Here is a 27,985-nt window from a genome sequence, read left to right as displayed (position 1 = left end):
TTGCCTTGGTTTACACTGTCTTTGTAGTCAGATACATTTTTTTCCTACATCCTCTTGATTTTTCCTTGTAAAGTGCATAATTTGTTCAAGTGTTTTTCAATGACACTGTGATGTTGCAGAAGGTAATTGATATTAAAGAAAGGGAGAGACATTAAAAATTGAGTTAGTTATTATGGTACCCAATTTACATCACTCTAGGTAGCATAATTTTTTATTGCCAGAGGGAAGCCTGAAATTATGAACAAAAATTAGTACAACTGTGCTTTCAAATGTAAAGCTTTTACATAGACACAAATGTACACTTGTTTCGAGAAAAGTTTCTAGAGAACAATGAGTAGGCTGCTTATTTAGAAAAATGAAGGGCATTTTTTTTGCAATAGCAAGTCAATCATCAAAGCAGCAATTGAGACTTGAAATATAGGCTGGGAGATAGTTTATTTGTGGGACCAATGTCCTGGAAACCAGTGGAGATTCTTCTGTCTTAAATAATGTTGGCAGCAGAAGGGCAGTTTTACTTGACAGACTCTCTTTGTCTGTCAAGCATTCCCCATTTTCTTGGATTTTCCTGGCCTTGATGTACTGTTTCCAGTCACAGGTATATGCAGCTTATTTTTAGCTCTTGGTGGTGTTGTTCTGTACAAAACATTCTGCCTCCAAGTGGAATTTTTGGAAGTAAAGAAATGTGATGGTGTAGTGGGCACAAGAGCAGGAGATCTATTTGAAATGTTTCAAGGTCAGAGTGATCTATTCCCATCTAGCTTTTCTTCCAGGTTCCTGAGACGTGGTGACTCAAAATATCCATTGTCCAAAAGGGGGCTATGAATTTACAAGAGGGAATTAAACTAGTCAGGAAAGATTCTTACTGATGGTGAATGAAGTGTTAACTGACCAGAACAGCTTGAAAAGAGAGCAAGGAAAGAACATTGTGGTCCATTTTATAGTTTTCTCTCCTCCAAGTCCCATCAAGCTCACATTATTGTTCTTACATGCCAGAAACTCTCAAGGGAAGTGGGAGAAAGGGAATATGTGGAAAATGGTATCTAAGAGAGAGGGAGGTGGAATTGGGGTGCTTTGCCTGCCTGGGAAAAAGATAGGGAAAGAAGATACAGCGTCGAAAAGCTATAAGCTGAGTACAGCTGATCAGCTGTACTGAGGTCAGACTGTGAGGAGGAGCAGGAAAGGTTAGGGGGAGAGGAGGGGAAGAAAACCTGCTACAGACACAAATTGTCCCTGACTGCTCCTAAATCTTCTACCCCTCTCAGAACCCTCTAATTCCTTGCTGGTATCCACTCCCTAGGGACACTTGGGAATCCCTCCAGATGTCTTTCAGGTCTTCACTCTCTCTCCACTGCAGTCCAATAACTCCCCCACCGACCATAACCCTACTCCTATCACCTCTGCCCTACCTATATCCCTGCTCTGCTGCTATTTCCAAATGTTGCTGGCACAGGAATGAGGACAGAAATACTTAGTTTCTTCTCATCCTCGGGGCAGTAGCATTTACTTTTACCCATCTTGCTGTGGTACCTTGAAGTGATTCCATGGAGGATAGGCTAGCATAGCTCTCTTTCCCTAAACACTGCTAATATTAGACCTAACAATTACCAGAATCAAAGTAATTTCAGTTTTCTTTGAGGATGAATGCACTGTCTGTGTAGTTCAGTTTGCTGCACACAGAGTGAATTTGAGCTATGGACATTAGACTTCATTAAAATGTCTTCTGGACACTCTCTGGCCAAAGACACGTCTGGCTGCTGTATTTCTATTTTTCATCACTGATGAAGCATGATGTGTGTGGTGACTTAGATTAGAAAATGACAGGCTTGGATCTGTCTCAGCTGCTGCTTCTAACTATCATAGGACCAAAATAGCATAAGCTACAATAAAGTTCATAGACCTTGAAAAACACACTTGCCTAGGGAAAATGCCAGCCAGGTATCAAATGCTTTGGCAATGAGAAGGTTCCTTTGATATAATCAGCAGTTTATCCCATGAGTGCAGACTAGGGTTTAAGGAGAGCCTGTGTTGGCACTAAGCTGAACAGACTGAATGCTCAGTGAAAAGAAGGTAATGCATTTAAAAATTATTTCAGTCTTCTGTGTCATGGTTAGTTCTATTTGACTGGGCTTTGTTTGAATAAAAATAGAACACAAAATACTGTGATTCTGGGAAGCTCAAGCTCATTTCTTAGTTCTACTAAGTTTTTGCCAATGTGAATTTATATGTATCTAAAATTTATACTTGAAATAATGTATTTAAATATTTTTAGCTTTTTCAGTTCTGGGTTTTAGGGCAAGATTCAAATAATTGCCAAGAATTGTAGCATGTCAGGAGGAAACTAAATTGTGACAAATAGAGTCAGGAAAGATTAATGTATTTCACATCATTAGAAGATAAAGGATTATGTTTAAAAGAATCAAGTAATTCTAAAATGCTTACTTATCTGAAGACAGGACTCTTTGAAGGAGAATAATTTTCTTCTGTATTACATAAATTCTGAAGCAAAAACTTGTAGAGAACATTTGACAATATTGCTGGTAAAAACATTTTGAAAAATTAATGAAATGTATAATTCTGACATTTTGTAAATAAGTAATTATGCCAAGCTTAATCATAAAAAAAAAAAAATCAAGAATTAAAAGCACATTTAGAGCTCTGTCTCTGTGATGAAAAAATTCAGTTGGGAATTTTAACATACGCGGGGAATCCTCTTTCATGTATAGTATTATTTGCCTCAATGCCTCTTTTAGTTTATAACAAGTTATATTAATATCATCCTTCAAAGGCATAGCTGTTTGTAGAGGAAAAGGTAATGTCTTCTTGGATTGTAGAGAGGGAATGAAAGAAAAGGGAGTGAAGAAAGTGAAATGTTAATGTTAGGCCCTGACTTCTGCCAATAGAAAATGGTGGTAATAGGCCAAAACCAATTCTCATTACTTTGTATACCAGTAGGGGTGGGAATGTTGAGGAGGTCCGTGGTTCCGACGAAGTTTATAGAATCTACAGATATTTAGTAAACCATATAAGCAATATAATTAATGGTAATAGCTTTTCATATAAATGCAGCTTATTCATAATCTCAGAACGTGGGTGTTGGTGTCTATAATCACAGTTAAATACTTTCCTGTGATAGGTATGTAGATATATTTTTCTCTACTCGTTATCTAAAATTGATGTCTCCCAGTTTTCAGCTGAGAAGTTCAGCAGGAAGTGGGAAATTTTATGTGGGTGGTGGTAAAAAATAACCCTCATTCCAATGGAAAGCATACAGACATACTTAGTGTATCCATGACTGTGTCCCTATTTTTCCACTCCTGCTTTTTATTTAGTTTTCATGGGACAGCCTGTCAAAAGATTCACAAAGACAGGCTGGGTCCTGTGGGCTTGCCCCAACTATCCATGTTGGTTTTGCCAAGAGTTCATACTTTTTCCTCCACAGAGCAAATTTTGCTTTAGGCTCCATGACACAGTTTGAAAATACAAACACAAAAACTGACTGCTATTGAGATCTCTCTTATAACACAGCAGCCAAAACCTTGTTAAATCTCTTGCTGATATAGCTCTGATATCTCGCAGCTAGAGTAAACTGAAAAGCTTGCCACAAGTCCATCTTTTTTGAGGAATCGCATAGTGCATCCTCTTCTGTCATGCCAAGGCCTTTCTGTAGGTGGAAGATAAGGCTGAGAACCTCAGTCTGAGGCAGCAGCACTAATCTTTTTAGATAACTTCTTATAGGCTTCAGTAAAATGCATAAAACTTAATAACACACTTACTGAATATTTTCTCTCTTTTGAGTTAGCTGTACAAATGAACTCCCAGAAGCAGAAGTTGTGCAATGAAAATAATTATCTCAGCACATTTTTGAAGGGTGAATTTTCTGGTAAGTCTTTCATGCTGATGTGTTTCCTGAAAAGGAGCACCGAGAAACATCTCAGCAACCTTTGGAAGAGATTAGATTTTTAGCTTTCAAAGAAAACACTGTGTGTGTAACCACCCTATGCATTCCTTTGTCTGTCCATCTTCCCTCTAATGGTGTTGGACTCACTGCCCAGCTTGTAGTGGTTCCTGCCAGGCTGGAGGAGACAGAGTTCAGGTCTCATTCATTATGTTCAGCTGCTGCTGGTCACCCATCAGTGCAGGTGTAGCACTAGGCTGGCAGGAGCTGAGGAGAAAGAAGGATGAGGATGGTGACTCTAGGATGGGGAAGGGCGTGGAGAGGAGGCAGTGGAGAAATGCTATTGGAGGACACTTGGGCAGAGCAGTGTGTGGGATGGAGAAGTTCAGGTATTGTGTAAGATTGCAGTGAGGGAGCATAGGGAACACTGCTGTGTTGCACTGGAGGGCTCAGGGACTGCCTTACACTGTGGGTGCTAAATGTAGGACATAATTCTGTAGGAAACCAGGCTTCATTCGTCCTGCTGTTCCCAGGGTGACTTACAGAACAGTAGGCATGCTTTGACATATAGCTGTATACCAGCAAAACTTCCTGTGAATGGCTCTACGGCTGAGTGCTTTCTTTTGTTCCAAAGACACATTTTCATTTCTACAGTAAATGGAATTATTGAGGGCCTGCTGTGGATAGAAAGTCTGTAATTTATCGGGGAGCTGCACTGGTAGGCATATCTAATCTGCCTAATCCATTGCCATTAGCATTGAACAGACAAAATGTTGAAAACATACCTAAGACTGCTGGTGATATAAAAGCGCCTACAGCTAAATAGATTTTTTTGTTTCTTGAGATTTATAGCTCACATATGTTTGCTATACAAAAAACCAAATCCAACTGAATAATAATACTGTAACTTAGTTAAAGCTTTCTATTGACAGTATAAATCATGAGGACAAAGCTAGATTCCCTTCTATATGCCTTTAGAATATTGATATGAAAATAGATCTTTCTGCATTCGTATTTCTTCACAATAGTTTAAAAGAATGCAGAGGCAGTAGTTCTACTGCAATGGATCTTTAAAATCGAGACTGGCATGTAGCTGTATCAAAAGGGGAATTCAAGCCTGGTATGCCCCTATGACAAGCCACAGTTTCAGAGGGGATGGAATCGTCTTTGGTCCTTGTGTGCAACTCCTCTGCTGATTCCCACTGAATTATTTCAAAAGGGTACTTTTTTCTGACCTTCACAAATGCGATTGTTTAACAACATTATCCCGCACCTTGTAATACAGAGCAAAATAAAAGGAAGGCAGAAAGAGGAGTGAATAAAGCTTAGTGAGCAAGCTACTAAGTAGCTACAGTGTGGCAAAACAAACAAAAGAAAAGGAAAGTGTAGTTTGGTGCCCTGTTTGGTGCTCTGGATCTCAAAGGCATTTATCCTGCAAGTGAGCCGTAGGGAACACCAGTAACTTCCTCCTCCAGCAGCATCTATCTGATTTCAGTTAGCAAAGATCCTCATGAACCTGTTTGGTGTAGTCTGAAGAGATAGTGTGTTAAACCCTGTGATAGCTGGTCCTAATTGCACTTCTTTTCAGACATTATTCACCTTTTACACAGTAGTGTGTTTTTCTTCAGTCTGCTAATGCCAGACACTATCCAGTTATCACAACAGCTCTTAATTTGCATTCTCTCATTAATGTTTTCTGTGTTTTTTTACTGCAGTAGCTTTGACTGAGTAGTCTACGTTATTGACTATTCCCCTTTTAAACTAGGGTAAAGAATAAATATGACCTGCATTTTGAAGTGTTCAATATTTATTTTGTTCTGAAGGACCACTGAATAACTGGTCAGGGCTGGTTTTCAGGTGACCCTGTAGCATGTTCATTTAGCACTTTGCTCAGCAGCTGTTTGAAAGAGATGGGGTATAAAAGCAGAGGGCTTTTATCCCAGCAGAGGGCTTTTTTTTTCCCTCTTGGAAACCTTATTGGAAATTCCCACACAGTGCTAGTATGGATTGGTGATTTTGCCTTTTGCAGAAATTGAAAAGCTCATTAGATACCATCAGGTTTGTTTTGTGCATGATATTAAGACAAATTATGCAATTGTATGATCACAGTACTTAACTAAAGGTTGTCCAACACTCCAGATGTTGGTAACATGCTGTGTGAACCTTTTGACTTTCAGGCCAGACCCCTCTATCAGCTGTTTCTTGTTTTACTGTAGTTTTACCCAAAATGGAGCAGTTGTCCCAAGAGGAAGTCTATAAATGCAACACAGCCCAGAAAAGGCTGAATAGCTGCAGGGAGCACAAATGGGCCAATACTGTTTTCTTGTAGTGCATGTCAATATGGGGGGAATGGACTGAAAAAAAAATATATATATATAAAAAAGAGGAGAGCTTGTTCAGTTGGGTCTGGCTGGCAAAAAAGATTAATTGTTCTCACTTGGAAGTGGAGGTGGAAATGGAGGAGGAGCTCTGGAGCCCATGATATTTCTCAAAGGCAAAAATCATTCCCAGTGTCTTAAATCATGGCAAAGCAATGCTCAAGAGTTGATCTGAGCTTCAGGGCAGCAGAGCACTGTTCTGCACACACTGGGTTTCAATTACTCTGCCAGGCAGTATTGAATAGTATTGCATTTGCCACCTGACTGGAGGCAGGCTTGATAAAGACATCATTCGTGATGATTCAATGGCTTAAACAGACTTTGAAAAGGAGAAACGTGTCTAGCTAAGGACTGGGATAGTTGATCCCTTGCTGATTTTGTTAGCAGAGCTTGGGACTTTGTATCTGAGGAAAGGCGAAGCTTTGTGTGACTTTGCAAGGAGGCTGAGTCAGGGGATCACTAACCTGTCTGCCTGGCTTCTGCCAGCCCCAGTGACAGATGGACAAACAGAAGCTTTCTAGAGCCTGGTCTCTACATCCTTCTACATCTGTTTTTCAGGAAGCTGGTCCACACAGAACTGTTCTTCCAGAGTGGTCTTTGGAGTGGTCCTTGATTTCATGGCATTTAAACACTGCTTTGTTTCTATCTCCTAACTAAGAGCTAATCCCTCCTAGAATAGTTTCCTTGTATCATTTTTCAGGACAATCAGTTACTGAAGCTCCAATTACAAATGCCAGGGAAAGTTCCTCTCAGTTGTGACTGTCAGCAAAATGTCTTCTGTTATTGAGGTGACTCCCATTGTGGAGGAAGGCTACATGGCAAAACACAAACTCTGCCAGAAACACCTCCGCATTAGAGGTGTTGGCAATATCTGTGTCATGATGAAGTAACTGGAGCACCCGACTGATTACTAAAACAGGTTCTTGACAGACCTGTCTGAAACAGAGAGGATTTTTGAGGGGGAGGGGGCAGGTGGGGAAAGGGTTGGTGGATGAACAAGGAAAAGCTGAAAAGGGGGGAAATCTCCCAGTAATTATTCAGTTCATGCCATGCAGGGACTGTCAGCTTTGTGTTAAAATGTTTGAGATCAACTGGTGCAGGAGTGTTTCATGTGGCTCTTGAGTCTGGAAAAATGTTCTGGCCAATGCCTAAGATCTACTTGAAAATGTTTGTTGTTTTGGGGATTTTGTTGGGTTTTTTTAAAGTGATGAAATGACTGATTCTGGAAACAGTGAAAGGAAATATGTGGTTTTGTAGTGAGTGTTTTTCAGGCATTAGGTGTTACCATCAAACATCCTGTGGTGCTGGCTGTGGCTGTTCAGCTGTTGGTTCAGTCCCTATGCTGGCCTGTAGCTCATGCTGAGAGCCCTCTCTCCCACAGCCTTTCAGCAGGGAGGATTGCTGCTTCTCCTCTCTACTTTTCTGGTCCTCCACAACTCACTGCTACTCCCTTGTCTTCTGCCATCTATGTCATCCTTGCTTGTGTCGTTATGAACTTTTATGTTCATCTATTAAAAAAAGCACCTTGCCTTATTATTCATAAGGGAAACATCTCTTCTTTCAGCTTCTTTACTTCCTCTATGACTTGTACCAGTGGCCAGCCAACGGTGATGACTAGTTAGTACTGGTCAAGAATTGCACTTATTTATTTTCTTGATGAGGAGGAAAGAGGCTGAAGAAGAAATGCGAAATGTTCTGACTAATTCCATTGTGTACAAAGGTATCTTGTATCTTCTTCCTGTCACACTCACACTCTTCCTGCCTTACTTTTCATGTTATTTCACAACTCTTCCTCTGGTTCCCTCTGACTGCAACTCAGACTGTGAACTCTTTCTGACAGTGCAGCTTCTTGTGTGTTTGGGTGATGCCTGGCTGGGGGATCACAGTCTGAAGTTGGGTATGGAAACCCTACAACATAAAAAGTATTGATACCAGGCTACTTCATAGTCTCACAAAGTACAGCCTCTTATCATTTCTTTTAAAAGTAGAAATGTTAACAGTTAGGAGTTGTCAAATAGGTGTTACCTGAAGAAGTTGCCTTCTGATAATCCTATGCACACATTAATGACAAACATTAAAATATCATGGTCATGCATGTTACATTTGCAGTAAAAGAGGAACTCAGATGTAAATACTAGAAGAAAAACCATTCAACACATTTCACAAGAAGGCCTTTAAGACAAAAACAAGATCAAGCACACTGGAGCATGTTATATATTTCTACAGATACAAAAAATCTTGGGCTAATGCCATATTCACAGTGGGATATTTGGGATTTTGCTTACTGATGGAAGCAACTATTCTAAAGAAAAGGTGAAAAGATTTTAGACTTTTAGAATAGAGTTAGACAGGTTTCAGACAGGTAGTGCAGGAAGTTTTAGTTACTGACTGCCAAAGATTTTGTGTGGCTGAGATAACAAGACAGAAAGGGCATGAGTGAAAGGGAAGATGGTGGGAAGGTGGAAGGAAGAACTCAGGAAGAGATTCAGAAATGAGAGGTATCAGTGGCCCCTTGTGATCCCGTGGCACCTCTGCAGGCATTTTGTATTTATTTTGTATTAGCATCTAGTATTTAAGCAGGTTGAATGTATATGGCATTTATCTCTTCTACCTTAGTTAAGGCAGGATTGATAAAAACACATATAGATAATTTGTATTGTTTGAATGGTCATTTCTATTATCTTCCAAACAAATATACTTCATCAGATCAGTGATGTTCACTAGAAAACTTCTTTTTATAGGGACTTAACTTTACAACTTTTAATTCACTCCAGATTTCCCTGTTGGAAATTTGTATTTCACTGCTTTGTCCTTGAATGCAAGACACTTTACAGTCTGTAACAAAGCATACAGGACAGCTGGGGCATGTGTTTTATACTTTGTATACAAGTAAGTAAGGTTGTGGGGTTTTTTTGTGGTGTTACAGATGATAAAATTACTGTGCTTTTCCAAGATCAGAGGGTGCTGGTGGCAAAGCCTACAAAAAAGAAAAAAAATCTAAACCTTTTATCTGTGCTGCAGGTGTTTTTTGTTAAAGAGCTGGAAAGCCTATTGCACAACTTCTGAAGTTGGCTTCCAAATGGTCAAAACCAAAATGTCAAATGAAAGTTTCCTCTTTACTTCCTACTGTGTATAATGAAACAGAAAGGTTGTACGTAGTCACACGTCTGAAGAGTACCCAGTAAAGTGCCCTGACTTTAGCTATGATTTTGTGAAATGATCAGTCTAATCCTTAAAGGTTTGAGCTGATTTAAGTCTCCTGCTTAACTGAATTTCTTAGGGAAATAGAGCTCATGTGGATTACACTATTCTTCTGCTGGTACACTTGACAACTTTCTGAGCCATCAATGTAAAAAGGCAGGCAGGGCTCCCCTGTTGTACCTTTTCTGGTACATCCCGTCAAAAACCCAGCATCACATAGAAGGCTTACTGATCAGTGTGCATGTGGGTCAGCACAAGTCATAAACTGCACTGCCCCTGCTCCAGGGGCACTTTGGAAATGATACCAGGGAAATAGGGTTATTGTTCTAGTAGTGTTAGGGCACACAAACCCTTAGAAACCAGGCTTCATCAGTTTTGCTGCTCAACCATTTCTTCCCATACAAGCTTGGAGCATAAAATCTGCCAAATTAATAAACCTTCATTCCTGAGAAAAACCATGGTTTACAATGCCTTTTGAATGAGGAAAATAATTTATTCACTGACTGTTTTTCAGCAACATGCTGGAAACACTTGTACAAGTGTGCATTATTTTAAATTCACAAGCTTTTTGTAATCTTTTTACAATAGAAAAAATAAAATTGTTTGGCAGTGGATGGTATAGAGACAGCAAAGGTCTTGACTGTCAGCTTATGGATGCTTTTATGTGAGAGGATCTTAAACCTTCACACAGTGCCAATAACAGACTTTTTGTGGTCTAGGCAGAGTGATGGATGGGCCTCATGGCCCATAATAGTATTGAAACTGAAAACATCTTGGTATGTGGAGTGTTGCACATTTGGGTTATTACTAAAAGATAAAAAATTTATTGTGCACTTGTTGCCATTTGAAGGAGGCTGAAGCAACTTCTCTGTTTGCTGGAAGGACAATCAAAGAATGAAAGCACATTATTGGAATTTTTTCGTCACTGTCACTATCTCCATTCCCGTCATATATTGCTGTGTTTAGTGGAAATTAACTGCAGCAGAACATCAGGAGAACATCTGATTTCCTGTAAAACATTAATTTTATTTATTCTTTCTACGTGTTTTTCTGTTCTCTCCTCTCCTTCCTAATCCTACTGACAGCAAAAGAAATTACCCAAAAGATCAACTGTAGGCTTTATGTAAAATATTGCATCAAAATAATGATTCACTGGCAAAAGATTTCTCACGGTAAACACACACACAAATACCCACTCAAGTCACAAAACCAAAAATGTTATCAGTAAGGACAAAGGAAGTTGTTATTTTAGTTTTTGAACAGTCTTGATTCATGTTTCCTGTCATTTTGCTTGGGGGAAGAGAAGTAATTATTCCTAAATAAACAATTAAACAGAACTGCCAGAAATTCTTCAAATCCTTAAGCCTTATCAGGAATGAATCCATAGTTGAAATAAGCTACTAAATTCTCCTGCTGTCCAAATTCTGTTTCCACATACAAAGTTTCAGTGCTACATCTCACATCACGATCTGGTATTTTTTTTAACCCAAAGGCAAGAAGCCATTATTGTGAACCCTGTTTCTGTGGCATAGTCTGATGATCACCATATTTCAAGAGGGTCTCAGGTGGAGCTTCTTGGTTTTTACCAAGTTGTGCTGTATAATTACCCTGAAGTTTGCTCAGTAGGAAGCAGCCTATTTGTTCCAGTTTTATCAGCCCAGAGAGGTGCTTTGTGCTGCTTTCCCAGCTGAAGCCTGTGGCAGCTTGCTCCCTGGGACACCCAGAGACTGGTGAGATGTTTGTGATCACCAGCAGGGGTCCTGGGGATGCTACATGTCTGGATTCTGACACTGTTTTGCTCTCTGCAAGGCTACTGGGAGGTGCTGTTTGTCATCTTGTTTATGTTGTTCAAAAAGCCATGAAGATACACAAAGCTAAAAGGTCTTAGTGTTTTTTCATGCAGTGTTAGAAATATTCTGTAAGTGCTTATGATTCTTCTATCCTTTTACCTGTTTTTTTTTCATTATAGCAAATGTACTCTATTCATGAACCAAAACCAGAAAGACCAGAGAGTGTTATGCTCAGTCTCTTCATGCTGTTAATTTCATATTCAGGAGAGTCAAATGGTTTTCCTGCCTTTGGCCCCTGTTAGAGTCATGGAACATTTTGGGTTAAAGGGACCCATCTAGTACAACTCCCCTGCAGTGAGCAGGGGCATCTTCAGCTGGATGAGATCTCCCAGAGCCACATCCAACCTGACCTAGAATGTTTGCAGGAATGAGGCATGCACCACGTTGCTAGGCAATGTGTTCCAGGGTTTTACCACCCTCAGTTCCTAATATCGAATTTAAATCAGCTCTCAGTTTAAAGCCATTCCCCCTTGACTTGTCACTACATGCCTTTGTAAAAAGTTTCTCTCCAGCTCTTGTGTAGGCCCCTGGAAGGTTCCATAACGTCTCCCTGGACCCTTCTCTTCTGCAGGCTGAACAACCCGAATTCTCTCAGCCTGTCTTCATAGGAGGTGTGCTCCAGCCCTCAGATCATCTTTGTGGTCCTCCTTCAAACTCACTCCAGCAGGTCCCTGGCCTTCTTGTGTGTGGGACCGGAGAGCTGGATGCATCACTGCAGGTGGGGTCTCATGAGAGCAGAGACGGGAAGAATCCCCTCCCTCACCCTGCTGGCCATGGTTCCTGTTAAGCATACAATTGGCTTTTCTGGGTCATGTCCAGCCTCTCATCCACCAAACATTCCTTAAACTTCATGTTGTCTCATATCTCCTTGGCAGATTTCAAGATTCTGGAAGTTTCTTCCCATCTGCCTTCTGCAGGTGGGATCTGACCTAGCTTTGATCACATCGTAAGTGAGAGAGGTGTTCAGGACTTCTTTGGAAGTAGGCCAGTTGTTTCTCCTTTTGTCTAAAGCCTCCTTCTCTTCTTCCACAATACAGCATTTCTATTCCCTATGATTTGGGATATTGTTTTTCCCAACATATGTAAATTGCAATCATGTAGAGAGTTATCCTAAGGATAATAAAAGGAAAAATTTAGTTGTTTACTCACAGTCAAAGTTCACTGAGCAGAGTTTCTTCACCTTGAAAGACAGAACTCATGGAAACTAAAAATTCAGAGTTCACATTTCAAGCTTTGTTTATATTGTGTAATGCAAAGTAATTTTCTGTGGAAACAGATTTATTGATGCATTTTGCCCCGACTGTGTTTTGTCATATCCCAGGAAATAAGTGTATATGTATAAAATATAAACTTGGAGGAAGTACTTGATCTGTTTAAATTTCTTCCTGATGAGTATAGAGCAGTTAAGTGGAACCAGGGGCTTTTCACAGATGAAGTCAAGCTTAACAAAAAGATGAGTTCACTTGTCATTTCTTCAATGACCGCAGATAGTACTGAAGCGGAAAACACTATTTGCTTGGATTTTAGCAGTGTTTGGAAAAGCAAAGGTTTTGGTATGCCTCTTACCCTCTGCCCCTGTTGAGACTTGTAAAGCTCAGGTTTCTTTTCCTAGATGTTCTCTCTGCCCAGATGGGTATCCCTAATTTTATTAGAGACTTAAACAAATTTCTAGGTAAAAAAGCACATATTTTTAATGAAGTTACCTGGCAGTTGATTGTAGCAGATACAAAAATAAACAACATTAAGTAAAGCCCTCCCAAATTATTTCAGTGCAACTGAATAAATCCTTATGTCACGTGCAGCAAGCAAGCAATGTGCCTGGCTTTGAGTTCCCACTATACTAATTTTGGGATTGTTGAATTTAACAATTTCTTGCTAGGTGGTGCGTGTTAAAGATGTCCTTCCAAGGAGATTGTTGTAATTGCCGTCTGCTCTGCTTTGAGCAGAGGAGGGAAAAAAAGTTTTATCACTATCCTAACAAAAGACCGGAATGTGAAGCAATCTTGGATTTTGTTACTACAGCTGTGACGTGATAAGAATGCTGCCAGCAAACAGTTGCACGTGTTTTAACACGTTGCTGCTTCTCATCTGGGAAGTGGTATTGTGTCCTTGTTGGATGCTGCCATTACAAAGGTGGCCAGCCTAAAGCAGCAGGGAGAAGATAGGCTCACTCAAATAGCCCTGCTGAGAGACTGAAATCCTTAGAAACTTAGGATTGGTTGTGTTATGTGACCACATGATTAAATTCCATAGAGAGAAAAGTGGATCTGGGCAAACCTTTCATATCCGCTCTTACCATAAATGGGTGAGATGTAAATTCTGGTAGGGAAAGGAGACTGTAAAAGGGGAGGGGAATGGCATGGAGACCCTTCCTGGAAGTTGAGTAAGGAGAGGGATGCTGGGAGAGGGGGACAAGTTCTTGGTTTTCCTCTAGGGGTATGTTTCAGTTCCATTATTTCCCTGCATTGCCAGTCCATTGAAGTAACCCCTCTCAACTTGGAAACTGTTTCTCACCCTGAATTAATCAAGGGCTAAGTGTGTCATGCTTAAATACTAAAGAAGAGTTATGAATCAAAGGTATACATTAGCTGCACACCTTGGTCCTTCCTGCCAGATGTCTGTGAAAATCCTATTGTTGGCTTTTATAGCCATAAAATTGTCTCAGCTCTCTCTCATCTCTGATCTGCCCATCCTTGACTTCAAAAGTTAGTTAAAACAACAAGGTCTGGGCTGAAATGTATTATTAGGTGACCTCTGCCAGCTTCCCCTCCAAATTCTAGCTGTCTTTTAAATCTATAGATGGAGTTCAGGCTAAGGCAAAGCCATCACCTAGGAGACTGGCTTGGGTTGGAAGCTGTCTCTTAATATTTCCAAAAAAAGCAGTTAAGAGCTTGAGGCAGGACAGAAAACACAGTGGAATCAGAGACATGAAAACATTCTGCACATTTTTATCTTATGACAAGGACAGGTTGGTGACCTCCTCTGTTACAGAGGAAGCTTTCTGTCGTGGCTGCCAGGATGGTTTTCCCCTCTCAATTTTTAAACTGATGGTGATTCTGATGTCTGAAATCACTGCAATTCCAGGTACATGACCAAAACACTTTGTTAAAAGTCAACACAATGTGTCATTTTGGGCACACAATCAAAAGGAAGAAAAATATCCATGCATAATTGAAAGTCTCTGCCATCCTCTGAAATTAGCTATGAGCATAATTAATAGAAAATAAATTAATTTACCTGAGCCTTAAGTTATCCCCATGCAATCTTTATATACTCTGGTTGAAAATGTGTGCTGACTTTAAGAGAAGGCAGGAGGACAACTTCAGTGTCTTCTCTTTCATGTGTATTTAGTATGGTTCCTCCAATGCTGCTTTATAAATTCCTCTTTTTGCAGCTAGAAGGTCTCGCCTGTTACCTGCTGCCCATAAGAGCTGAGCAACTCCACTTCTGTATGTGTAACACATGAACACGAGAGCAAAGCAAGCTGTTCGGTTTCATTTTATTTTTTGTCATCAGTTCATGAGGTGGTGCTGGTCTGGGGGGAGCTACATGTGCTGTCCAGCTGGGGAACTGGACCTGCTTGCCTCTGAGCCCGAGAGGTATCCTGTGTCCCTGGCTGCAGAAGCAGTGCTGTCACATCATTGATGATCACTGTGCAGCTGGGGAGGGACACAAGTGCCTTGTGAAACGATGGCTGGCATGTCTCATGTCACAGGAGAAGGTCAAGGGGGAGTGTGACAGTAGCCTGCCTCTTCCCTGCATTTCGAGTGCAAGGAGGTGGCTGAGGATGTGCCCTGGGCTGAGGGCGCTGCTCTGGCTGCCCCTGGGCTGGATGTCTGCTGTTCAGTGGCAGCTCATCAGTGTCTTATTTATGGCAGGCTCATGGCAACTTAGCTTGTTTTCTTTTTGCAGGCTGGTTCTTCCCACACTTAGTGAGCAGGAAGGAGTTAGCCTATGCAAAAATTTCTGTAGAGCTGCTGCAGAACTGTTTGGTTGCCAGTAGCAAAATGCTCGCTCCTGGTGGCATTGCCAGTAGAGCTCTGCCACCAGCAGGTTTTGCTGTGGGAGCAAATACACTTTGTCTCGATGCCTCGTGGCCCCAAGAAGAGGAGTTGCACTGGAATTCCAGTAATACACTGTCAAAGCCATTGCCCTTGATCTTTAAACTGAGATTTCTAAGCACCTGAAACCTACCCACTGGGGTAGCAGGCTGACTTCTCATAGTTTTCTGCTCAGGCTCTATTTTTTTTTCCTCTAGCATGGTTCTGTATGGATCAAATACCAAAAGATAGTTCCAAGTATAAACATAGGAAAAAATATGGATAGAAAAGAAACACAGAAATACAGAACTTATGGAAGCCATATGATTTTGTTTGGTCCACTATGCCAGTGAAGTTTAATGAATATTGCATTTTGCTTTGTTCATAGGAGCAGGATGAGCGTAAGTCACCTACCACTTTTCTTTGTATCTGAGACAAATCCACACATTTTGAGATCATAATCATTATAAATGTTCAGTAGACAGTGTGCCATCCCACTCCCTTTTTTACTGTAAAATAAAAAGCTCTTTAGATTGCACCTACTATTCTTTTGAAATAGTTTAACTTGATTTATTTCACTCCAATAGAAAACTCCTTGTAATAAAGTTTTATGTTTTAGCTAAAGGGATTAATGAAGATTTCAAGCCTGGTTTGTCAGTGAGTGACTTGCATACCAAGTCAGAATTGTAGAACAATAGGGTTATTTAAACAGGAAAAGATGTGATCCTGATTTTCTTGTAGCTATACTGACTAAATCTTGCCTGCATGCAAAATATTACATAGCTCTGTATTTTTTTGCACTGACATATTATTTCTAGCATTGTGTGATTATATAAACACATATATTGAATAGAGATTCTTTTTTAAAACATTTGGTTTATGAAGGTACCACAAATGACTTTTGATGGTGTAATCCCTCTTTAAAATAGTACCCACTGAAGACAAGTATTAATAGTCCATGACATCAGGGGCGTCACACTTGCAGCTTCAGTTGATATATGTATACTCCCTGTGCAAAACCCCTTCCTGTTTAGTTTTCAGCATTAGTTATGTTACTCATTAGTATCTATTTTTGTTGTGAAACTGTCTCTCTTACATCTACAAATACTTTCTTTTTCCACAGGGAGATGGGTTATTTGCCTGTACAAAAGTCAGATGGATAAAGACTAATTTTTTTTTAGTTAGGCTCTGGTTTTAGAAAGCTTGTTACAGAACCTGTCTTTATGTTACACCTATGGATAGCAATTGTTTTTCAGGATATTTGGGGTTTTTTAGTTGAAAATTGTGAAACAGGGTAGTGAAAATTTCTTTTTTTTTCCTCAGAGCTAGTCCTATTTCTTTATGTAGAATTACAATGAAACTGTTAGTTATACACTAACTCAGTGTTTTCACTTGCTGTTAATGGTATTTTGTTCGTGGGATGTGAGCAATCTTTTCAGTGGTCATGCTATTACTTTTTTACTCATCTATGTCAAAAATTAATTAGTAATTTCAGTGAATGCAGAGTGGCTTAGTCATTTCTGAAGTATTTCAAGTCGCTGCAAGGATGACACAGCAATGTTAGTAATTAAATATGCCACCCTTTATTTTTATTCTGGCTAGTAACTCAACTAAAAGTTTCCAGTGATACTGCATTTTGACATCTCAAAGGCTCAGCCATTCCCCCAGCCCAGAGGTATAAAAGCATCATTTAAGAGTGTCCAAAAGATTAATTGGACTGTCTCAGTTCTGTGCTTTACATCACTGCTACCCAAGAAGAAAGCAAATGGGGAGAATTTAGCTTGTGCCTTGTCTGGTATGGTGTGGCAGTCTGAACTTTTTTTTTATTTGTTGGCTCAAAAAGGAAACCAATCAATCTGGGTTAAGAGATTCAGGGATTTGAGCTGGGTAGCAGTTTTAGCATGACTCATAACACTTCACAAAATTAGCTTGCCAAGAAGATGTGCTTCTGTGAAACTGTGAAGTACCTGGGCTCGAGGTATAGCTGGAAGAGAAATCATTTTGGCAGAAGAGCTCCTAACAGTCCAGCTCACGTCTTTTGGTGATGGCAATTGAAAGAATCATCAGTATTGATCATGTCAAGTCCTTATAGCCTGAGCTCCTGCACAGTGCCACGTCACCTTCAGCTCCTCTTTGCTGCGGAGATCCTGGATAAGCACAGTAGGGGCAAATACCAAAGAGAAGATGGAAACAGGGGCATAGCCAGCTGTCCACACAGCATCAGTAAGTGATTGTCCAGTGTGTTAATCTGGGCTCCACAGTTTAGGATTTGATACTCATGAAGTGGAGTACTTGGAACAAGCATATCTCAACACTTCTAGTTAATTAAATGTCTTGAGAAACATCCCTAATTTTTCTCACCGATTTTGTGATGTCTAAGGGAAAATAATTTTGTTGTAAGCAGTTTTGCACATTTGTGCAATCACATTATAACTTGCATGGAGACATATAGTAGGAAATGGGATAAAAATATGATGGGATGTTTGTAGCTGAAGTTTCCAGAATTTGTGTGCATTTTAATGTACTAAATCTAGTTTTCATAGTTCAAAAGAACAGCTCCCCCCCCCACCCCCAGGATACAAGTGGGCCTCATCATTCATCTGAAGGGAAGATGACTAGTCTTTGTTGCAGTTCAGTCTCTTCACTGGTGGAGGCTGCTTCAGTGAAGCTTGTTTTTGTTTTGTTGTGCCAGCAAGGAGTAAGTACCAAAACAGATGCTACTTTTTCTACTCTGCTACTGGCAGCTGCTCTGCTCTGCTCTGCTTCTGAACTTACTGCCCTGCCATTTTCCCTACACCTGCATGAATGACTTGATTTCCTTCATCCTCCCTCTCTCACCACTCTCCTGAGATAATTGCCTTTTGCTGTTTGAGTGCTGTGGTGCTGAGCACAGGGGCTGAGAACTGGAAGAGTTTTCTTGCTGAGCTTCATCTGTGGTCTAGCAAGTACTTGTGTGATGGAGGCAGAGTAGCAAAGGGAGCAGCTGCAGGAAGAAAATAGAGGAGCTGGAACAGAGAGGAGGTAGTGAAGAGAGTAGTGACAGGGGCTCAAGCTATTTCATACTAAAACAGAACATGGAGGATAAAAATGTAACCACTGAAGGAGAATCCTTTTCTACTCATAAAGCTTTACAAAGAATTTCACATTTTCACTGCTGCTCTAGAGCCTAAAAAAATAGCTCTGAGCCCTAAGTGTTTCTTGAGTCCTGTCTAGGATTGGCCACTGCTGAGATTATATATGTCTGCTTCTGCTGGGAAATGCTCTGCTAGCTCAAGTGGCAGTATATGTGACATGGCTCTAGTTTGCCAAATCCTGTTGTAACCCTGTTGATGAACACCATAGGGATCAACAAGATTCCACATGTTGGAACAGCTATATTTTTTCTGGTGATTATTCCCTCCCTCCCTTGCTAAATATATACAAATAATATATAAATATTTAAAAAGTATCTATAAATTATATAAATTATATTATATAAATATATTTTATATTATATATAACACCCAGTGTTAAATAGATAAATTCTAAGTTTGTACTTATTCTGAGAGGAAAAGAGTATGTGATGGTAATTTGAGCAAAACTGTAATATAAAGGAGTAATTCAGCAAGGAGGCTGAATGAAAGTTGCACAAGTTTACTGCCTTTTCCCTAAATTAATCTATGCAGTATAATTGTCTGAAAATAACTAAAAGCTCAGCTGTGAGCTTTTATACACCCCGGAAGAAATGCCTATATATAATTTTTCACAGGAAAGTACTGAAGGCAAAACGCCAGCAATGATTGCATGAAGTACAAAGTAAACTTATTTCATCATAAGGAGAAAATTATAGATTAACATCTATACTTCCTTCTGTTTTTCTGCACCCCCTGCACTCTGATATATCTATATTTCTTATCTGTGGGTGTGGTGCATTTCCTACAGCAGGAAAAGTTCTTGAGGGTTTGGTGTCATGTGGCACAATTAAATATCCTCCTGCTACTTGGCTGCTGTAAATCACACCCTTGCTGGAATACGGAAATGCAGGATTCCCAACCCCTCTTGCACACAGGGACAGCTTAAAGAGTGAAATTTTAGTATTGACAGAATAAGATGAGCACCATCATCATTAAACATTCAGATCTGAAATTACGCTCGTACTTTACTTGTGAGTTTAGATTTTTTGCTCTCTTCCCCTCCAACGTGAAGAAATCACTTTTTTTTTTTTTTTTTTAGGTGACATTTTCCACAAGCAGAAGCCAGCAAGGTTTCAGACATCAGCTGCTATGCAAACTGCTCTCCTAAACCACGTTAATTTGGGAGGGCTTTTATGAGTGTAGCATCTAATGCCTTGCTGCTTTCAGTTTTACCTTGTCAGGGCTCAGATGGGAGTTGTGGTTAAAAGCTGCACCGATACCCAAATCAGAACGTAAAGGTGTGCATTGGCTGGGAGCTGACAGGGTTTAAGGAATCACCTGCAGCTGAATTGAGTCTCGGATGGGAAGTAGGAAGTGCTGTACTCACGCTTCCTGTATAAATAAATGCGGCTTTCCCACAGCTACTGCATACAAGCTGCGACGTGCTTTTAGGATCTAATGGCAGCGTGCACTTAATAGCAGGGAGGGGATGATTTCTCGGAGTGGCACAGGGGCTGGGAGACGAGTCCTGCTGCAGTCCTTAAAAGTGTACAGCTGTCAGATAGCCAGAGAAGAGGAAGGGCGTGTGGGAGCAATCTGCTGCGCTCCTCACTGCGAGCTTCAGGGGTCTGTGACATCGTGGTGCTTGGGAACGCCGGAGTCTGAGCGCAGCTACTGAAAAGTCACACAGCTGGCAGTGAGTGTGAGTGCTGCTCTCCTTTCAAGGTATGTTGGAATACAGCTTTCTGTCGGTTTTATTTCTTGAGAGCAAAGGATAGCCTAAAAGAGCAGAAAGCCAGCCTTTGCTTCTAATGGAAGAAAGTAGAAGAGGGTTGGTTGTTTTTTTGTTTTTTTTTTTTTTCTCCAGAGGTAAGGACTAGAATTATTGAATAGCTAAAATAAATGTTATTTGTGGTTCAGGTAAAATCAAACTATGTGGTGCTTAGAGCTGAAGCAAAAGGAAACCTTGGTGTCCTGACTGTTAAAGGCTGAAAATAAACAGACATCAAGTACTTCCCAAAAGGGTGAAATGACTTTTGTCAGTGTAACTTTCAAAGAAATATCTGTGTGAAAAGATCTGTGTTTAAAAATGCTGCAGTATTAGGATGTATCTGTGTGGAAGGCAGTTGCTGAAATGGCATACTATCAGTATGTTTTAATTTAAATAGAAGAACTTTCATACTGAAAAAATGCCTGATTAAGCTGGAAGAAGGCTGAGTATAAAATGCTGAGGTTTCCTCCTGTTTTAAAGGCATTTCTTCTGCCACAGTCTCATGCAGCTGGTATCAGGAAGGAAAACATACGTTCATCGGTATTGTAAGTGTTAACTTCTAATCCGTGTTAATGTACACTTCTAATCTGCTCAGGGTTTAGGGTTATGTGGTTTATGTAAGCACATACAAAATATACCATACTTTTGTGTTCTAGTTTGCATTTAAAATTTTTTTGACATGAAGAATAGACAACTGCATTTACTGGAATGCTTGCACTGCTTTCTCATCATAAGGCTTTCTCAGTGCAAAGAAGCTTTAGTAATGAAGATGTTTCAGTCTAGTTTGTTTTAGAGCTCTGAATTTCTGTAATACAAAAGCATTCTGCTTCCTAACTGTATGCAGCAATATCAAATGTCTTCCTTCAGAGAGTACTGTAAGTTGTAAAATATTTTGATTTACTGTAGTAAAGAATGCCTTGCAGGGTGACTTCCAATCCTCTTGGTAAATAGACACTGAATGCTTTTAAGAAGTAAATTTTAGCAGAGATACAGGCCATGACTGAAATACCCCGTGCAGCTTTCCAACTGCGTGTGAGCAGGCAGAGCAGTCTGATATGTTTGGCTGCCCTCAGCCTGAAGGGCAAGTGGACTTGTTAAGGGCAGGCACTGGGTTTGGGATTCCAATATTTACGGAAACAGAAGTTTCAAAATCCTGTCCTGAAATATTTTTCAAAATGTTGTGATTCTTGTCCTGTATAGGACTTGTCTGTGCTTGAATGTGAGTGGGGGTCTGGGTTGTTGCTTTAACGTGAAAGTGGCTGGAACCCTTCCGTCAATAAACACAAGCTATTTTGGAGAAAGTACCACATTGATAAGGGCATGGCTGCAGTTACACTGCTGAAAGTAATGCTTTAGATTATGGATTGACAAGTGTGTGTTTGCAAAGTGTCTAAAGCTGTAGTAAAGTGGGAGGTATTCTTTCAAAATAAACCAGAGCTACTCCAGAGCCAAGCCAGTATGATGAGAATCAGACTCATTTTCTCCCATGCATCTTGCTGTCTGATGGGGGTATTTCACACAAAGTCCTGTCTGCTCACACAAGGACACAGAAACCTCCCCAGTCTTCATGTAGAACTAGCATTTGGCAACCTGGTAAAGTTTCTGTTCCCCATGCTGAAGTGTATTCTGCGTGCACCTTGCTGGTGGTCATGATCTTTCCTGCAGATGTGACATTTTGGTGATTTTGTTTGTGTGATAGTATGCTTTGGGGCAGAAGTTATCAATATAAATAGCAAACAATATGGAGTTTTTCTCTCTAGCTAGGTTCTTGGATTGCACTCTGTTCTCTAAATGCTTCATAAGCTTTGTAGAAACAAATAGTGTAGAAGTGGTTGTCTGCCCTTTCCCTTCTGGTGGAGGAAAGAATGTACTTGTCCATATTATTATTGTTACTTTAAAATGCAGCAAGTGAGAAGCAGCAAGTCACTCCATAGGGAAACAAGCAGTGCTAATGCTTAACCTGGTTTGCAGCTCATTAGTATGCCTCTGATAATATCGGTGGTGTGAGCCTGAGCCCTGTGCCTGCAGTTCACCCTGTCCAGACCTTTCAGTGACTTTTAGTGGTGAGACCCAGCGGAGTGTGTTGCTTTGATGTAGCTCGAAAGAACTGATATAGACTTGCTGTCCCTCTTGTTGAGTGGGGAGTTTTCTTGAATGTGTCTGAAACTTCACAGTGCCTGTAGGTTGTACATATCAGATCCATAAATATCTCCTGGGCTAGTAGTACTGTGATATCTGAGACCATAATTACAGCTCTGGGCCCATGGATATCTCAGGCACACGTGAACAAAATACTGTGGCAGGCTGCCAGTGTTGCTGTGAACTCAGTCCATCAGACCTCCTTGCACATCCTAAAGCAGACATTGCCTTCAGCTTCGTGAGGCTGATTCTGGAGCTGTGCTTTTCCTCTGGGTCCTTGCCCAGAGGTGGGTACAGTTCCCTCCTCTTCCTTGCGTTTCTCCATGCCAAAGCAGAGCCCGGTATAATGCACTTCACAAATTCTCTTCTTTGCCCTTAACATTCATTCCATTTGAAAATTAATCTTCTTTTGGTTTGCAAAGGGAAACATTGAACAAAACAAGAAAGAACAGATCCGAAGGGAAAGACAGCAGTGATATTAAGCTCAGCCTCTAGCATTCTGTATTTCTGCTGAAGCACAGCTGGGCTCCAGTGCTAGACTATGAGCCTTCTCACTTGACAGAAGCACAGGTCTGAGGGCCATCGAACACTGCAAATTTACCTAGTCTTGGACAAACATTTACAGAGATGCTTGTGCCAAATAACTTTGTGCTGATCAGTAAGAAAATAGTGTTCAGTAATCGTTCTGTGTCTTCTAAATGGTTTCGGCTCAGTGGGAACTGAATGGGCTTTACATTCATAAAGTAGGTCACTGCAAGGAGATACTAAAACACAAAAAAAAAAAAAGACAAAAAAAAAAAAGATAGTCTCAAATTACAAAGGTCCTCATCCTTCCCTTCCTGCTGAAGTAGGACTTTTCCAGCTTGTAGTCTTCCAGGAGGAACAGAGGTGCCAAGTAGAAATTTCTAGGCATGAGAGCATAACTAGGTTAACTGCATTGCAACCACACTGTCAAATAAAAAAAGTAGCTATGTAAAAAACCACTTTGTTTTTGGAGTTTCCTAGATCTCTTCATATGTGTTGAAACTTGTGCATAATGACGTATGTGTTCCCCATTTCTGGTTTCTTTCATTCTATTATAATAATGAAAAAATGTCATGAGTTGCCCAAGATCTGGGGGGTTTTTTTCTGTACTTTTAGGGGAATCTGCTCAGCTCGCAAGAGAGAACCCATAATACATAGTTAGAAAGGTCACCAGTTTACCTTCTTCTTTGAGTGTCCTTGGTTCCTGCAAGTACAGCTCCAGCTTTGGTGGAGTTTGGACTAACTCAGATATGGGACCTACAAGCTCCCTTGCTCGTTGGGTTTCTGAGCAGATTAGTATCTCTGGAGTCCCAAAGCCAGCCAGCCCCAGGCACAGCAATTTGGGATGTGGGAATCTGGCTTCTGGGTTCATGCACAGTAGAACAAATCTTCTGTTTCTTCCTGCGTACTTCCTGAGCTTGTTGTAGACACAGCCGTCATGGGTACTTCTTATACATGCTTTTTGTTGCAAGGAGAGGTCATAGAATCATGGAGCAGCTTGGGTTGGAAGGGAGCTTAAAGACCACCTAGTTCCAACCTACCTGCCATGGCCAGGGACACCTTCGACTGGACCAGGTTGTTCATAGTCCTATCCAACCTGGCCTTCCACAGCTTCTCTAGGCGATCTGTTCCAGTGCCTCACTACCCCTCTGAGAAAACAATTTATTATTCCTAGCTCCTAATGTAAATCTCCCTTCTTCTAGTTTAAAACCATTCCCCTTGTTCTATCACTATATGCCTGTGTAAAAATTACTTTCCCTTTTTTTATAGACTCTCTTTAGGTACTGGAATGCCACACTGATGTTGTTCCTGGAGTCTTCCCCTCTCCAGGTGGAAAAATCCCAGCTCTCTTAGCCTGTCTTTGGAGGAGAGTTGTTTCAGCCCTCTGATCATCTTTGTGGCCCTTTTCTAGACCTGCTCAAACAGGTCTGTATGCTTCCTGTGCTGAGGACCCCAGGGCTGGATTCAGAACTCCAGGTGGGGTCTCATAAGAGCTGAGTAGAGGGGCAGAACCCCCTCCTTTGATCTGCTGCCCACTTTGCTTTAGGTGCAGCCCAGGGTGTGGTTGGCATTCTGGACTGCAAGCACTGATGCTGTTGGCTCATGTCCAGGTTTTCATCCACAAGAGCCCTCAAGTCCTTCTTGGCAGGGCTGCTGTTGATGAATTCTTCTCGTATTCTGTACACATGTCTGGGACTGCCCTGACCCAGGTGCAGCACTTTGCACTTGGACTTGAACCATTTAGTTCTTATGGACCTCGTTCTCTAGTTTGTCCAGATGCTGGTTAGGAGACAGAATACAGAATCACTTTTTATTAGAAGGAAAAAATTACTGTTTTACTGTCATGCTCATGCCTCTGCCCTTTAATTGAGACTGTATTTGTCTCAGTATTTGTGTCTGTTGCAAGCTTTTCTGCCTTTTGCTTTGTTGTAAAAATGAGGAGTGGACGGAAAGTATAAGACACAAGTCATTACTCAAGGAGTGGACGTTGTCTGGGTATCCAACAGAAGCTTTGATGATATTCATGTTTGGTTATACAAACGGTTGTATTTTCAGATAGACAGACAGGAATTAAACTTGCAGATCTGAAAACATTTATTTGCTCTATATATTTGCAAAAAGGAAAGTCATTGCAACAGAAAAGCTGTGTCTGTTTTCAGGGACTGGCAGGATTCCTTTGAGGCTACCTCTGCTTGCACTTTTATGTACTGAATGTTGCTGTGGCATAGGGGAGAATTCTTTGCACATGTATATATAGCTGCAAATAATTCAAAATTGCACGCTCTTAAACTCCTATGTACATAGAAGGAAAAACACATTTCATGACAACTAGTATCCAGGCTAATCATTTGCATGCAAAGAAAATTCCAGAATTAAGTAGAATCAGTGACACGCAGGCTGGCACTGGTTTTGTCTGAGCAGTAGATGGGAGAGTTCATGTGTTCTGCCTGTGATTAATTTTTGAAGCATTCTGATGGAGGTGGGGAGATGATGAAGGGAAAAAAGCCAGTTTTACCACCCCCCCTCCCGCCCCTTTCAAAAAAAAGAAGGTTACGAAGCTGTAGTCGTGGGGAAATCGAGCTGATCCTGTGGGCTGTTTACCATTGCACTCCCTTGAACATTTCTTACAGCAGCGGGCGCTCTGCCAACCACTGATCCTGGAACTCCTCCCCATGGGGTTTACCCATTTTAGGGCTAAGATAACATCCACAGGGCCAGCAATAACTTGCTTGCTGAAGTTTTGCACAATGGAGAAGATGCAATCTTGCACCCTCTTGACCTCTCCACGGTTGCACTGATGGTTTCAGTGCTGGGGATTCTTCATCACTGTCTCCACAGAGGATTTGTGGGAAAGGCAGTCATGCCCTTTGCCTGGAGTGAAGTGGAAGCCACATACATGTGCTTAATTTAGACAATACTGCCATAAGGACATGTATTTTTTGGATTGGTCAATGTTTTTGTTGCAAAATACCCAAGCAGTGTGCATGGCTTGAGCAATTTCAATCCCCTTGTTAACTTTGCTTACCACATTTTGGGAGGATGGACCAACAAACTACAGAAACATACACTTGTGAAGAGTGGAGAAAAAGTCAAGAATTCTTGTCTTTTCCCAAATTCTGCCGCAATGAGGACAAAATGCCTATTTTGCCTATGGGCACTTGTTGTCATGGTCATAATTAAAAGACCAGCTGGCAGAAAGGTGTCTAGAAAGGTTTCTGTAAAACTGTCATCCTGTAGTATAATAAGTATATGAGTTCTTTCAGTGCTCTGTTCTACATACTCATTCTTCTGAGAGTTTGGGAGGTGGGGCAGCTTCTTTCCAAGATAAGCTCCCAATTGCTTATCTTTGCACGCATAATGCACAGGTCCATTGAAAAATGCTCCAGTGGAAATGCTCCCATTGGCAATACTTTGACTTCGTGGATAAGATCATGTAGAGACTAGCCAGTTGTTACCAGATGCTGAGGCGCTTGAGGCTGAAACCTCATATGTTTACAGGTTGCTGTTCTCGCTTGGAATTATTTCTGTAATGAAGGTTGAAATTTGGAATTGAAGTGAGGGAATGATGAATGCAAGCCTCTGACTGCGTTTGATGGACACCTCTGGTTTATTACATGTCTTACACTAACATCTGGATTTCTAAGTAGTTGCATCGAGCCCCTGAGAAACTAACTCTGTTCCCTGTGCTCAGCCCAGTACAGGCAGAAATCTTCTTGTGAATGCTTGGAGCTTGAAACACAGAGACAGAAGGGAGATGTGGAAAATAGGGTGGGAGAGGGCAGGGCAGCAGTGAGACAATACTGTGTTGTGTGATAGACAGTGTCATCAGTCAAACAGCTTTTTTACTCAAGTTTAAGAAAATGTTATGTTTGTCTTACACTGCTAATAAAGTGCAGAGCAAAATAGATCACATCTGTTACAAGTGTTTATTTATAAAAGTGGGAATATACAGTTGTTTTAAAAATACATGGCTGTTAGCCAAGAGTGTAAGACTAATAGTAGTTGAAGGTATTTTTGCTGTTCCAGCATAGTTCACAGCTTCTGTTCAGTAGCATGTACGTGATGGCTATCAGAGGTTAGAGGTGCCCCAAATTGAAAGCCTGGGCACGTGTCCTCTTCCACACTGGAGCAGTAGGCAATATGGAAGGAATTGCCTGCAGCAGAATTCCTCCCAGGATCTCTCTCCCAGCATGCTGGGCTCTTACCTTTTCCCATGCATGGGCTGGGCAAGAGGGAGATGAAATGTGAACATTGAGAGTACAAACAGAGAGATGCTCTGTCAGGGAATTGTTACTGGAGTTTACTTCTCTTTTTTACCTCTGCAGATCTGGCCAGAGCTAGAACTTGTCCTTTCCTCGTCTCCAGTTGTCTTTGGAAAGGCTCATTGAGGAGCTGGCAGAAAAATGGTTTAGGGATACACTCTGACTAGTTTAATTACTAGTCGTGAAAAGCAGTAGTAGTAGTCACTTCAGTAAATGCTTTTAGTTTCAAAACAGCCTCATGTCCAGGTCCAAACTTCTGCTGTTGTTTCTTGCCAAATTTCAGCACAGTCAGTAGCTATTCATGTTGTTTTCTTAATGGCAAAGGCTTATGTTAGAGATAGTGACTTCCCCGAGGTCTAATCCTCAGGTTTGACTCCCAGTCTTTGATTCACTGCCTGTCCTTGGAGCTAAGACTTGAAAGTTACCACTGGGTAAGGTTTCTAAGTCATTGAGATGTATGTGGATCAAGGGTAGTTTTCAATGTTTTGTTTTATTTTGGTTACCTCGAATAACATAGTTATTCTGTAATAATGAGCTGTGTATATGACTGTAAGATTAGATAGGGGCAGATTAAAATATTATATGTATTAGTATTGCTCACTGAGCAGTCACACAAAAATTGTTATCAAAGGAAAGTCAACTTATTCTGCAATTTCTGTTGATGTAAATCTAAAATAGTTAAAAGTGCTTTTCAATGCTTGCAGTGAAAAAAGTCTGCAGGACCATATTCTTGCAAGTTTGTGCTTTCTGTGGCTCGACAAAATGAAATGACAGATGTTAAAGGTATTACCTTATTGCAAGCACTGGAAAA

The 27,985-nt window shown here is 40.8% G+C and overlaps 1 protein-coding gene across 3 annotated transcripts in view; it reads left to right on the top strand.

Moving 5' to 3' along the window:
- Positions 1-1,998: 1,998 nt before the first annotated feature.
- RNF144B (ring finger protein 144B) overlaps positions 1,999-27,985 on the top strand; it is a 70,911-nt gene continuing 44,924 nt past the window's right edge. The window contains exon 1 of one of the 3 annotated variants that reach the window (XM_082290010.1): positions 1,999-2,067. The gene's annotated coding sequence lies outside the window, so the exon portion shown is untranslated. Of the gene's footprint in view, positions 2,068-3,797; positions 3,881-20,001; positions 20,203-27,985 lie in introns of those variants that run through there. The other 2 variants (XM_082290011.1, XM_082290009.1) reach the window with 2 other exon arrangements.

The sequence above is a fragment of the Coloeus monedula genome (assembly GCF_965178545.1).
Source record: "Coloeus monedula genome assembly, chromosome: 1".
Classification (NCBI taxonomy): domain Eukaryota; kingdom Metazoa; phylum Chordata; class Aves; order Passeriformes; family Corvidae; genus Coloeus; species Coloeus monedula.
This window is presented reverse-complemented; position numbering and strand designations above follow the sequence as displayed.